The 13,657-nt window shown below is 37.5% G+C and overlaps 6 non-coding genes across 6 annotated transcripts; all 6 read right to left on the bottom strand.

Moving 5' to 3' along the window:
- Positions 1–257: 257 nt before the first annotated feature.
- On the bottom strand, positions 258–329 carry TRNAG-UCC (transfer RNA glycine (anticodon UCC)). The gene has a single exon. It is a non-coding gene; the product is annotated as a tRNA-Gly (tRNA).
- Positions 330–464: 135 nt separating this feature from the next.
- TRNAG-UCC (transfer RNA glycine (anticodon UCC)) lies at positions 465–536 on the bottom strand. The gene has a single exon. It is a non-coding gene; the product is annotated as a tRNA-Gly (tRNA).
- A 5,428-nt stretch (positions 537–5,964) lies between these two features.
- TRNAG-UCC (transfer RNA glycine (anticodon UCC)) lies at positions 5,965–6,036 on the bottom strand. Its single transcript has one exon. It is a non-coding gene; the product is annotated as a tRNA-Gly (tRNA).
- Positions 6,037–6,378: 342 nt separating this feature from the next.
- On the bottom strand, positions 6,379–6,450 carry TRNAG-UCC (transfer RNA glycine (anticodon UCC)). Its single transcript has one exon. It is a non-coding gene; the product is annotated as a tRNA-Gly (tRNA).
- Positions 6,451–11,886: 5,436 nt separating this feature from the next.
- Positions 11,887–11,958, bottom strand: TRNAG-UCC (transfer RNA glycine (anticodon UCC)). The gene has a single exon. It is a non-coding gene; the product is annotated as a tRNA-Gly (tRNA).
- A 135-nt stretch (positions 11,959–12,093) lies between these two features.
- Positions 12,094–12,165, bottom strand: TRNAG-UCC (transfer RNA glycine (anticodon UCC)). The gene has a single exon. It is a non-coding gene; the product is annotated as a tRNA-Gly (tRNA).
- Positions 12,166–13,657: the final 1,492 nt, after the last annotated feature.

Below are 13,657 nucleotides of genomic sequence, written 5' to 3'. Positions count from 1 at the left end.
GTTCTTCTCCAGTATTATTTACAGATATGTAGGATGTAAAATTGGAATTGAAATGCGATGGCCGGGAATCGAACCCGGATCAACTGCTTGGAAGGCAAGTATGGTAAAAATTACACCACCATCGCTCAATGAATAATATACAAAATTCTTCTCTTAATTAATTAACAAAAGGAGAATACGAATAATTAAATATAGAAAGAAATTATCGTTCTCCAGTATTATTTACAGATATGTAGGATGTAAAATTGGAATTGAAATGCGACAGCCGGGAATCGAACCCGGATCAACTACTTGGAAGGCAACTATGCTAACCATTACACCACCATCGCTCAATGAATATTATATAAAATTCTTCTCTTAATTAACTAACAAAAACAGAATACGAATAATCAAATATTGAAAGAAATGATAGTTCTTCTCCAGTATTATTTACAGATATGTAGGATGTAAAATTGGAATTGAAATGCGATGGCCGGGAATCGAACCCGGATCAACTGCTTGGAAGGCAACTATGCTAACCATTACACCACCATCGTTCAATGAATATTATATAAAATTCTTCTCTTTTATAATAATTAACAAAAGCAGAATACGAATAATTAAATATTGAAAGAAATTATCCTTCTTCTACAGTATTATTTACAGATATGTAGAATGTAAAATTGGAATTGAAATGCGATGGCCGGGAATCGAACCCGAATCAACTGCTTGGAAGGCAACTATGCTAACCATTTTTTTAAAATTATTTTTTATTTACATTATTTCGAGTTACAGTGAGAAAGTTACATAATTTACAGTTGTAATTACTTGCACACAAAAATTTGTATAAGAAAAACCTTTACATTATAATTATACAGAGTGACCATACAAGAGATAATGAAGGTAATTGGCAAATATTGTTTTCTTCCTTGGTGGGGGAAATTTACCATATTGTAGACACAGGAAGTCCTTGTACGTGTGATGTGCTTGAGGAGAACGAGGTGACAGAATATATTCAATGGTATTTGCACTAAGCCAAACGACAGAATGATGTTTCTGTTGTGGAAAATGTTTAAAAGCAGGTAACATAAGCATTTCAACAGTTATACAGTCAGAGCTGATTTTACACAGGTATTGAATCATTTCACAATAGATTTTCCAAACTGGTGTTGATCTGTTGCAAAGAGTGAGACGATGTTCCAACGTATCCACTTTTCCGCAGAGATCACATCGATTGTCGTCTGTAATCTGAAGGTGATGTCGTTTTCCCTTAGTGTCTATGATGTTGTTAACAACCCTGTACCATAACGAACGAGCTGAGGTTGATAGAAAATTCAAAGAAATGTTCTTCCATATCTGTGTCCAATTCGTATTAGGTAAGTTGAAAGTTATGCGATGACAGTGGCTGTTTTGTTGTTGTAATAGCAACGTATACAGAAGTTTGACACTTTTAGGAATATGTTGGGTGCCACTGGCAGACAAGTAAAAGTAAGTACATATAACGTCCGTAAAATACCAAAAGTCGGGAGGAATGAGAGGCAAACACACTGGTAATGTTCCATCATTGGTATTAACTAGAGATGAAAGTAATGTACTGCTGAGTTGGTCTCCAATACCTTGTATATTTTGGAATCCTCTATGGTAGAATAAAGCTTTTATTTTACTTTCAACATGTATCAAGTTCAGTCCTCCTTCATGATAGGGCAAACAGGTAGCTGGATAGCGCACTCGAAAAATCATACCTGCCCACAGAAACCAGTTACCGATGCTTGTAAATTTGTGAATATAAAGTTTAGGCATAGGCAAAATTTGACATATGTAGCACAGCTTAGAAAAGGCATAAGTGTTCACAAAATACACACGAGATATCAACGAAAGTTGACGATATTGGTGCTGATGTAAAACAGATCTGACTCTCAAGAAAACATCTTCAAAATTTTTAGAAATGCTCTCATGCAAGTTGCAGGAAAAATAAATGCCCAATACTTTGAGAACTGGCACCACTGTCGGGAAATGGTCATATGAATTTGTAGAACCATTCCCTAAGGGCATGAGTTTAGTTTTCGCTCGATTAAGAAGTGCGCCTGAATGATCACAGTACTTTTGAACACAATCTTCAACTAGTTCTAAATCCTGTGGGTCCCGAAGAAATACAGTTACGTCATCAGCAAAACTACACACTTTGACAGAAATGTGCAGATATGAAGACCCTGGATACGTTGATTGATGCTGTATAGTAAAGGACATATAGAAATTATGAATAGACTCATACTTAATGGACAGCCTTGCCTGACACTACGTTTTATGGCAACAGGAGTGGTCAGAAACCCGTTGACTTTTAGTTTTGACTGTGCAGCATCATACAAAACTCGAATCCAACGGATAAATAAGTCGTCTACTCCCATATGTTGCAACAAAGACCACAAATACTTGTGATTTACACGATCAAATGCCTGGTTGAAATCTAAGGCAAGCAAAGCATGACTAGTATTGTAAGACTGGTAATTCGCAATAACATCACGCAGAGTTTGTAGCACGTGGTAAATTTTCTTATCACCTCCTCGGGCATACTGAAATGGTCCTGCAAGAATTTCAATAAATGGAAGGAGTCTATTGTTCAAACAACGAGCAAGTAATTTGTAATCGCAATTGAGAAGAGTTATGGGTCGATTGTGAGTAACATTTGTAAGATGTGCTTGTTTGGGTATAAACACTGTAACACCAGGAGTACGATACAGTTTCTGTGGATTGTCGCTGAAATATTCGTTAACTAGAGAAGTTAGTAACTCACCAACGAGGGGAAAAAATTTAATATACCATTCTGCAGGTATTCCATCTAGTCCTGGAGATTTTCCTTTAGGAGCTGCCATGACTGCTTGTTGTACATCTTCAATAGTAAATGGGCGCACTAGAAATTGTCGTGCTGTATCATCAAGAACACAAGACGGTGGTGTGAAAGATTCCTCAGGCATTGTATTAACTTCAGAAAGACCATAAAGGTTCTTGTAATACAACAAAAATGCACTTTTAATGGAGGCAAGATCTTCATGAAGTTGCCCTTCCTCATCACGAATGTGATGGTTCCATTTGCCTTGGCCTCGTTTCATTTCACGAAGTACATGATATAATGATGGTTTTTCATCAGCATCTACTAAGGGAACCTTGCTTCTAATCTTGAGTCCACCTACACGTCGGCGATTCAAATTTATAAGCAATGCTTGATAACGTTTAACCTGAGGTAACATGGACAAATCAGAAACAGCAGCACATCGAGCTTCTCGTAAGCATCTGTTATAAAAGTAAAGCAATTTGTGAAGATCGCGAGACTTTTCGGAGGAGTACCAACGGCAGAAACTCGCAAATCGTGGTTTGAAGTAAGTATGCCACCACTCTGTTATAGTGGGAAAGTATTTCCTCTGCCTAAGCCAGTATTGCCATTTTGATTGAAATTCAGCACAAAAGTGTTCGTCTTCCAATAACGATATATTTAACTGCCAGTAACCTCTACCTCGTTCAACAGTTAGATTTTTTAAAGAAAAAGTTACAACATAAGCAGAGTGATCAGAAAAGGAAGTATGCACAATTTCAACTTGTTTAATACACGGCACCATTGGTGGGGAGACATATATACAGTCAAGGCGTGATGCACTTTGATAGGATAGGTACGTATAATCACGAGCCTGTGGCCTTAGACATATCCATGTATCTTGTAAATGAAGTCCAGTCACTAATTCCTGGAGAGCATGACTGAAATTAAAGCCTGGGGTTTGATCTTCAGGCCGTAAAACGCAATACGGCCTAATCCCCTGCCATAATTAACCTATCAACATTAGGTCCTAGTGTAAGAGCTACATCCTGGGAAAAGAAAGAATTTCGATCGGTTCGAGCATGTGAGCCACTCGGAGCATAAAGGTTGACAAGATTGATATCTCCTAGTTTACCACTTAGCATGCGACCAGACGGGTGTCACACAGGAGAAGAGAAACGAGTGGAAGATCTGAAAGCAATTGCTGTACCTGTACCACTATTGTTAAAATTATTTTCGACTATGTATGATGGACTTAGATTCAGGTCCGGTACACCAACTTCTTGGAAAAAAGCAACATCAATTCCTTCACTTCGTAGAAAATCACAGAGTGCAAATTTCTTGACGGGGCTTTGTAAATTGTTAATATTAATTGTAGCTAGTTTAAGCAACATCACATTGGCAAATACACACAAAGACCAATAAAAAATAAAGTTCTTGAAATAAAATAGCAAAAATAGCATAGCAACTAACATAGGAAGTAATTAAACAAAATTTAGAACATATAAATAGCATAGAGTAAACTTGACCTAATTAATTAAAAAAGAAACTAACATAGCTGAACCCAGTGAAAACTTAACCCAATAAAAAAACAACTTACAAGAGAAAGAATTACAGCATAGCAGCACCTCCTTTAGACATGCTAGAAATATTTACGTCAGTTTCAGACTTTTTGAACAACTTTTGACTCAATTCGTTCCTTTTTGTACGTTTGCGACGAGTACGGGTTTCTTCGGTAATTACACTTAAGTCTGTGATAGGAGAATCAACCTGTATGTCACTAGACTGAGTAGACATGGTGTAATCAGTTGCATTGTTATCAGGCAAGTCATTCCGCTCTTGGGAACCAGGGAAACTGCAAACCTTACCATCACTTTCTGTAGAATACAACTTATCAGAAGAAACTTCTTGCTCACTACGTATAGTCGCCATGTCATGTGCAGAATGAGATGGAGGGACTTCCGTTGAAATGTGTACCTGTGGTACGGTAGTTAACGGTAGCTGAGGATCATGATCACATTTAACTGGCTCCTCAGTAAGAATACCATTAGATGTATTTATTTGAACTCCTGACGAAAGAGAATTCGTATTGTTTGTCTCACACACGGAACTTGATAGTACTGGAAAATTATTTTCGTCAAAGGTAGGCATACTGGGGTCAGGTGGGCAAGGAACTATATTTGATGCCTTCTTCCTGCTGCGAGATGGAACTGGAATGCTATCAAATTTAGGCATAAGAGTAGCTGAAGGATCACTATTTTTAATTGTAGGAGCCACTTTTCCAGCATAACTGTTAGGATCACTGGGTACGCGAAGAGGACAATTGGAATACATATGTGCACCATTACACCTGAGACAAGTCCGTATCTGATTAGGGTAGGTTACACAAAACTTTTGCCCTTGAATAACTACAAAAGATGGAATAGGTTTTTTAACTTCCATACGTATTAGCTTACGTCCCGTTCGTAATGGATACACATGTTCGACAGAATACATTTCATCAGAGATGTTAGATATGACACCATAGTCACTAAGTACTTTTCGAATGTCTGAATCTGAAAGTTCCATTGGAGTACATAACAACTTAACAGTCACAATTTGAACATCAGCCCACGAAACTGGGATTGTGTGTTTTCCATTTGTATCAGTATAATACACAGTTCCATCAGAAGTACGCAAAACATTTTCACATAAATCTTCCGTACGAAGTTTCACAAACAAAAATTTAAGATAAACGACCATTTCTATGCTTAATACATCATCAACAGAAAATCGGAAATTATCACTGAGCCACTGATGCGAGGTCAAGCTACTTGGTCGCTCCGAAACACCACCAAAATCATATTTTAAGGTATTTACCCTTTTCAACGACATGATGTATTCAACTAAATCAGTCACGAAGACAAACACAACAAGAAAAGAAAGAAAAGACTGCAAACTTGATTGCTAAAGAAAGCAACGCTGAAGGTAAACACGTCAAGGCTTCTAGCACAGAGCGAAGACACGTCTACACACTTCAACAACCAAACACAGTATGCCATCGCTCAATGAATATTATATAAAATTCTTCTCTTAATTAAGTAACAAAAGAAGAATACGAATAATTAAATATAGAAAGAAATTATCGTTCTTCTCCAGCATTATTTACAGATTTGTAGCATGTAAAATTGGAATTGAAATGCGATGGCCGGGAATCGAACCCGGATCAACTGCTTGGAAGGCAACTATGCTAACCATTACACCACCATCGCTCAATGAATATTATATAAAATCCTTCTCTTAATTAATTAACAAAAGGAGAATACGAATAATTAAATATAGAAAGAAATTATTGTTCTTCTCCCGTATCATTTATAAATATCTAGCATGTAAAATTGGAATTCAAATGCAATGGCTGAGAATCGAACCCTGATCAACTTCTTGGAAGGCAACTATGCTAACCATTACACCACCATCGCTCGATGAATATTATATAAAATTCTTCTCTTAATTAATTAACAAAAGGAGAATACGAATAATTAAATATAGAAAGAAATTATTGTTCTTCTCCAGTATTATTTACAGATTTGTAGCATGTAAAATTGGAATTGAAATGCGATGGCCGGGAATCGAACCCGGATCAACTGCTTGGAAGGCAACTATGCTAACCATTACACCACCATCGCTTAATTAATATTACATAAAGTTCTTCTCTTTATTAATTACCAAGAACAGAATAATAATAATTAAATATAGAAAGAAATTATCGTTCTTCTCCAGTATCATTTACAAATATGTAGAATGTAAAATTGGAATTGAAATGCGATGGCCGAGAATCGAACCCGAATCAACTGCTTGGAAGGCAACTATGCTAACCATTTTTTTAAATCACTTTTTATTTTTACTAATTGACGTTACATATTGTATCAAAATACAAAAATAAAGTTACATATTGGTACACACTGTGTACATTGGTACAAAGTCAATGTATAGTAGGGGAAATTAAAAAAAAATTACATGTCAATTATAGCGGGAGTAGATACAATAAGTAGTTGAGGTAATGTGCATAGAGTTTTTTCTTTCTTGGTGGTGGGAATTTACCGTATCGTGAACAAAGGAAATCCTTGTATGTGTGATGTGCTTGAGGTAACCTAGGCGACAGAATAAATTCTATAGTATTAGCAGATAGCCAAACAACAGAATTTTGCTTCTCTGTAGTGAAAAATCTAAAATCAGGAAACAAGATCATTTGAACAGTAATGCAATCCATGCTTATTTTACACAAGTACTGAACCATTTCACGATAAGTTTTCCAAACGGAGAGCGATTCGTTGCAGGTAGTGAGACGATGTTCCAAAGTATCAACTTTCCCACAAATATGACATTGGTTGTCATCTGTAATTTGAAGATGATGCCGTTTAGCCTTAGTATCTATTATGTTATTAACAGATCTGTACCATAACGAACGAGCTGAGGTGGACACAAAATTACATGAAATGTTCCTCCAAATACGTTGCCAATTCGCAGATGGGAATTTGTAAATTATATGATGATGTTCGCTGGGTTGTTCATGTAGAAACAATTTATAGAGAAGTTTTACTGTTTGAGGTAAGTTTTGCAGGCCACTCACAGACAAATAAAAATAATTACATATGACATCTTTAAAATACCAGAAATCGGTAGGAATCATAGATAAGTTCACTGGTAGTAATCCATCATTAGTAGCTACGAGAGACGAAAGGAGCGTAGTACTGAGGTGATCTCCAATACCTTGAATGTTTTGGAACCCCCGGTGAGAAAATAAGGCTTTCGTTTTGCTGGCAACATGTAGAAGGTTTAGTCCCCCGGCACTATATGGTAGACATGGAATTCGATAGCGTACTCGAAAAATCATACCTGTCCACACAAACCAGTTAGCAATGCTGGTGAACTTCTGAATGTAAGGTGTAGGCATAGGCAGAATTTGACAGATGTACCACAACTTGGAAAAGGCACATGTATTTACAAAGTAGACCCGAGATATCAACGAGAGGTTACGAGATCTATGCTGATGTAAAACAGATCTTATCTTCAGAAAAACATCGTCAAAATTTTTGGCTATACTCTCATGCAAGTTACAGGAAAAATAAATGCCAAGTACTTTCATATTCTTCACTACTTGAGGAAAATTTATAAATGCAGTTGTAGAACCATTTCCTAACGGCAGGAGGTTCGTTTTCAGTCTATTAAGAAGTGCTCCTGACTGTTCAGAGTACTCTTGAACGCATTCTTCAACTATTGCTAAATCCTGTGGATCACGAAGGAAAACATGCACATCATCAGCAAAACTATACACCTTGACAGGAACATTACAAATATTAAGGCCTTGGATACGCTCGGCAATTCTGTATAGTAGGGGACAGATAGAAATGACAAAAAGAGTCATGCTTAATGGACGTCCTTGCCTGACGCTGCGTTTGAGTTGAAAAGGTGTAGTAAGGAAACCATTGATTTTTAATTTTGATTGCGCATCATCATACATGACGCGAATCCAACGAACAGATAAGTCTCCAACGTTCACATGCTTCATTAGTGTCCACAAATAATTGTGATCTACACGATCAAAGGCTTGGTTAAAATCTAAGGCAAGCAAGGCATGACTAGTAGTGTGAGTCTGAAAATTTGCGATAACATCTCGAATAGTTTGAAGTACGTGGTATATTTTCTTCACACCTACTCTTGCATATTGAAATGGTCCAGCGAGAATATCAATATAGAGTCTGAGTCTATTGTTCAAACAACGGGCAAGTAACTAGTAATCACAATTGAGGAGAGTGATAGGGCGATAATGATTAACACTTGTGGGATGTGCTTGCTTAGGTATAAATACTGTAACACCTGGGCTACGATACAGTCGCTGTGGGTTAGTACTGAAATACTCGTTAACGATACAGGTCAGTATTTCACCAATGAGAGGGAAAAACTTGACATACCATTCTGCAGAGATTCCATCGAGCCCTGGAGATTTACCTTTGGGAGCTGCAAGGACAGCGTGCTGTACCTCTTCAATACTAAAAGGGCGAACAAGAGATTGCTGTGCAGCATCATCAAGAAGAGCAGAGGGTGGTGTAGAAAATTCCTCAGACGTTGGAGTAATGTTATCCATACCATAAAGTTTGGAGTAGTGCAACCAAAACACATGTTTAATGGAAGCAGCATCCTGATGAAGATGTCCTTCGTCATCTGTGATTCGATGGATCCATTTTCCTTGGCCTCGTTTGATTTCTTTGAGAATATGATGTAATGATGGCTCTTCATCAGCATCTATTATTGGAACCTTGCTTCTGACCTTGATACCTGCTATACGGCGGCGATGCAAATTGAGAAGCAAGGCTTGATAACGCTTAACCTGAGAGAACATAGTTAAGTCAGAAACAGCAGCACAGCGAGCTTCGCGCAAACACATGGTATAAAAGTAAAGCAGATTACGAAGATCTCTGGACTTTTCAGCTGAGTACCACCGACAGAAACTTGCAAATCGTGGTTTGAAATAAGCATGCCACCAATCACTAACAGTAGGAAAGTATTGACGTTGTCTAAGCCAGTAATGCCATTTGGACTGAAAGTCAGAACAAAATTGATCGTCTTCCAATAACGATGCGTTGAATTGCCAATAACCGCGACCTCGTTCAACAGTTAGACCAGGAACGGTGAAGGATACAATATAAGCTGAGTGATCAGAAAAGGAGGTGGGGGCAATTTCAACTTGCTTAATGCAGGGCACCAATACGGGAGATGCATATATGCGGTCAAGGCGTGACGCACTCTGGTGTGATAGGTAGGTGTAATCCCGTGCTTGCGGCTTCAGACAGATCCATGTGTCTCGTAAATGAAGTCCAGTCACTAATTCCTGGAGAGCATGGCAGTAGTTAAATCCCGGCGTTTGATCTTCAGGCCTTAAAACGCAATTGTAATCTCCCGCCAAAATTAACCTTTCAACATTGGATCCAAGCGACAGAGCAACGTCCTGGGAAAAGAAGGTATTTCGCCTGGTTCGAGCTTGTGAACCACTTGGAGAATAAAGATTGACAAGATTGATATCGCCTAGGTTACCACGTATGATTCGAGCGGACGGATGGAACACAGGAGAAGAGAAACTTGTTGAATCGCGAAAAACAATCGCTGTACCTGTGCCACTATTGTCAAAATTATTTTCTACAGTATAGGTTGGACCGAGATTCAGTTCAAAAAGACCAACTTCTTGTAAAAGAGCAACATCAATACCCTCTACATACAAAGTCACGTAGTGCAGATTGTTTGGCAGAACTTTGCAAGTTATTAATGTTACTCGTAGCAATTTTAAGCATCATCACACTAGAAAGCACATAACACCACCAATACAAAACAAAGAGCGAAGAAAATAAAGATAAGAGCATAATTAAAAACAAGTAAAACTGTGAAGGGAAGCGTAGAACATCGGAATGACATACAAGTCAATCTAACGCAGTATAGGAGATACTAACTGATCGTAACACAATTGATCTGGAGCCATTGACACATAACGCATGCACCAACCATGATATCATGACATAGTATCAATATTTGTAGATACAATAGATGTGGTCGGGTCATTTTCACACTTCTTAAACAGTTTTTGACTCAGTTCATTACGTTTGGAACGCTTGCGGCGATTTCGATTTTCGTCACTAATTGCATTGAAGTCCGTGATAGGAGAAGCACCCTGCATCTCACTAGGCGGGGATGGGGTGGATGGTGCACGAAGCATATCCTCAGACGAACTACAATTGTCCTGGGAACCAGAAGTACAGCACTCGTTACGATGAACGATCGTAGAAGCCGACGTAATCGATGAGAAGTCATGTTCTCCAGAAACTGGTTCAACATCCGTAACACAATTAGACAAGTGGGCATCAGATGTAATTGGTAACTGCTGTGGGGCTTCTGTTTTTTCAGTGTAAGGATTAGGACACGCACGTACACGCAATTCTGAAGAGACACTAGTAGCATTGTTCGGCTCACAGGAAACATTCGTAGTTGGTAGTTCTGTAAATTGAGTTGCATCTACTGTAGGCACACTTGGGTCAGATGAGCATGATACACTGATGGTGGGTTTGTTCCAAGGGCGGGAAGTAATGGGCAAACTGTCAAATTTAGGCATGAGACGATCTGCAGAATTATTAGTGCGAAGTGTAGGGGCAATCTTAGCTGCATAACTGTTGGGATCACTGGGAACTCTAAGGGGGCAATTAGAATACATGTGTGCCCCATTGCACCTGAGGCATGTACGGGTCTGATTGGGGTACGTAACACAAAACTTTTGTCCTTGGATTACAACAAACGATGGAATAGGTCGTTTCACTTCCATTCGTATCAATTTACGCCCGGTTCGTATAGGGTAAACATGATCAGCAGAATAAAGTTCATCTGAAATTTTAGAAATAACACCATAGTCCCTAAGAACACTTCTAATTTCAGCATCATCAAGTTCCATTGGCGTACAAAGCAACTTAACGGTTACAATTTGCACATCGGCCCACAAAACTGGTACTGGATGTTTCCCATCTGTATCACTATAGTACACAGTTCCGTCAGAAGTACGCAAAACTGATTCACAAAGCTCTTCGGTACGAAGTTTCACATATAACAATTTGCGATAAACATCCATTTCGATACTTAATACATCATCAACAGTAAATTTGAAGTTATCACTGAGCCACTGATGCAAACTCAAGGTGCTTGGTCGCTGCGAAACACCACCAAAATCATATTTAAGAGTATTTACCCTATTTAACGACATGGTTCATTCAACTAATTCACTCACAAAAAGAACACAGAAAAAAAGAAAGAAAAAAAAAACAACAACAGCAAACCTGATTGCTAAGGAAGGCAGCGTTGAAAGTAAACACGTCAGAGCTTGTTGCACAGAGCGAAGACACGTCTACTCACTTCAACAAGCAAACACAGTATGCCCATTACACCACCATCGCTTAATGAATATTATATAAAATTCTTCACTTAATTAATTAACAAAAACAGAATACGAAAAATTAAATATAGAAAGAAATTATCGTTCTTCTCCAGTATCATTTACAGATATGTAGAATGTAAAATTGGAATTGAAATGCGATGGCCGAGAATCGAACCCGAATCAACTGCTTGGAAGGCAACTATGCTAACCATTACACCACCATCGCTTAATGAATACTATATATAATTCTTCACTTAATTAATTAATAAAAACAGAATACGAAAAATTAAATATAGAAAGAAATTATCGTTCTTCTCCAGTATTATTTACAGATATTTAGCATGTAAAATTGGAATTGAAATGCGATGGCCGGGAATCGAACCCGAATCAACTGCTTGGAAGGCAACTATGCTAACCATTACACCACCATCGCTTAATGAATATTATATAAAATTCTTCACTTAATTAATTAACAAAAACAGAATACGAAAAATTAAATATAGAAAGAAATTATCGTTCTTCTCCAGTATTATTTACAGATATTTAGCATGTAAAATTGGAATTGAGATGCGATGGCCGGGAATCAAACCCGGATCAACTGCTTGGAAGGCAACTATGCTAACCATTACACCACCATTTTTTTTATTCTTTATTCAAGAAAAGTGCAATTACATACTTAGGCACATACTTAATCTAAAAGAAAACAGAAAACCAAGTTTGAACGTTTATTAAATGGCGTTTACATAATTAGCAAAATATTTCCGTTGTTGTTGAGATGTAAAAAATGACAGACGAGAAATTAAAAGTTTTAGATACAGATCAGTATTTCCTTTGATATCGTCCTCAAGTATTAAAGCTGCAGTAGTTACCGTTAACCAGATAATAAGATTGTGCTTTGGTTGCGGAAAATGTTTATATTCAGGACGCAGCAACATGCTTGTAACAGTGACATATTTTGGGTGCAAACGGAGAATGCGGCTTACAATAGAACAATATTTGGACCAGATCACTTTGCTTTCATGACACCCTGAAAGACGATGTTCAATTGTATCCTCAGTAGGGCATCGGGCACAATACATAGTACTACTTAGTCCAATGTTATATCTACGTACATTTGTAACAATTAAATTGTGTACAAGAAGAAACCAAAGCGATTTAAGACTAAAAGAAAGAAATTTCGCCGTAATATTGGTCCAAATTTGCGACCATTGAACAGTCGGAAATTGCTGCTGTATTTTAGGAACATATCGAATATTACTATGATAATAACAATATAATTGTTTAACAGTATACGTTTCAATATTCTCATGACTGATTAGAGCATAACTTATATCAAGAATAGCATTAGTAAGGTGTGGGTACATATGAAACCAAGGTAGAACACTGACTGGCGAATCTAAAGATACATAAAAAAGACATTGTTTTAGTAACACAGCTGTGATTGAAGAAGCATACACACAAAGTAAAACACATGTACGGTGTAATAATAAGCTGCGGCATTGTTGGCGAATATTTAAAATACGTAAACCTCCATGAGCAAGAGGCTCATAGATAGTTGGACGAGCAACTCTGAAGATTTGTTTATGCCACAGAAAATATAATGCGTGGCTGGTGATTTTACTTTCATATTTGACCGGGAATGGGAAAATTTGAGCGAGAAATCAGAGTTGAGAAAATGCAAATACATTAAGAAAATAAGCACGACCATATAATGTAAGGTCTCGCAACTTATTAGCATATAAAGTAGAAATTATTTTAGCCGTGACTTGCGAATAATTATAATCTATGGTTTCTTTTATTGTGCGTCGCCAGTGAATTCCTAAAAGTTTAAAACCATCAACAAGAGTAAAAGGTGTGTGATAAAATTGCTCAGCCTCAGAGTGAAAACAAAAAAGTTTACTTTTGTGGTAATTAACAACAGCACC

Source organism: Thermobia domestica, chromosome 7 (assembly GCF_964235325.1).
Source record: "Thermobia domestica chromosome 7, izTheDome1.hap1.1, whole genome shotgun sequence".
Lineage (NCBI taxonomy): Eukaryota > Metazoa > Arthropoda > Insecta > Zygentoma > Lepismatidae > Thermobia > Thermobia domestica.
The sequence above is the reverse complement of the archived record's forward strand: the minus strand, read 5'-3'. Positions and strand labels throughout refer to the sequence as shown.